The sequence below is a fragment of the Fukomys damarensis genome, unplaced genomic scaffold (assembly GCF_012274545.1).
Source record: "Fukomys damarensis isolate Sample0158 unplaced genomic scaffold, DMR_v1.0_HiC HiC_scaffold_20, whole genome shotgun sequence".
In the NCBI taxonomy this organism is placed as follows: Eukaryota; Metazoa; Chordata; class Mammalia; order Rodentia; family Bathyergidae; genus Fukomys; species Fukomys damarensis.
In genome coordinates this window covers 36208923-36209949 of record NW_022900932.1, presented here as the reverse complement: position 1 = coordinate 36209949, position 1027 = coordinate 36208923, and positions in this window count along the sequence as shown.

The following is a 1027-nucleotide window of genomic DNA, read 5'->3' as shown; positions in this document are numbered from 1 at the left end:
AGGATTCTAAACATGTGTTCACATGAAGGGAGAATAACCCTTGGACCGAAAGGATGCTACCTAATTGTCACCTTTTTAGGAAGTACCGAGTGAGCAGGGATTTATCTGTGAGGGGAGCAGATGGGCCAGGTATTGGTACAGTGTCCTGTCTCCTGCAGCCCCTGTATATGCTCTCTTTTTAGAAATTTCCCCCTTCAAATTTGTGTCAGGGTTTCTTCCTTGCCAAGTAAGTAGAAAGATACATTCCCAATGGCTTGGCTGTCACGGAAGTAATATTTTTAATGTTTTCGATATGGTCCAGTTTCAGGATGAACTTTTTGGAACTTGAGCGTGATTTTCAACCCCCCCCCCCTTCTCTGTCAGACCTAGCAGACGGAAGCTGCAAGGCCCTCCAGCGAGCTCTCCGGCAGACCCTTAACTCCAGAGGGAGAATGGAGAAGCTTGAGAGGCCTTCCAGGGTCAAATCTGAGTTTGCCGCGGACAGACAGGGGAAAAGTAGCAGGAACTGGCAGTGTAGCCACGCTCGGGGTTGGGAGTGGGGCTTCAGAACCCAGTCCCTCCCCTTCTCCCAAAGGCACCTGGGTGAAAGGGGATCCCCCGAGGCACGAATCGCTCTCCGCTCCGGAGAGGCAAGTTTCTTTGCAAGCATTACCACCTGTGTGAGGCGCTCCCAGTGGGGAAAGTGGCGTGGTGGAAGCGAGAGCTCCGTCGCACCTTCCCGGAGCCTTGCTCTGTGAGGCTGAGCGGCAAAACATCTCCAGAACTCAAAGCGTTCGGCTGGATGCGGAGTCCAACCCGCCCGGTTCGTCGCCAGGATCTTAGTCCAGCATCCTCAAGACTGATACGCTCTAGAGCCGGCTGACGCCTCCCCAGTTTCCGCGGGGTCCTCTCCGTCCTCTCCCTCCCACCTCTCCACCCCCAAAGTAGGGCTCCCGCCTCGCTCCGCCCGCACAGCCCCAGCGCGCCCCGGAGCTTTATCAGGCTCCGCACTAGCACCGCGGGTTCCTTCTCAGCGCGCCCGGCGCTA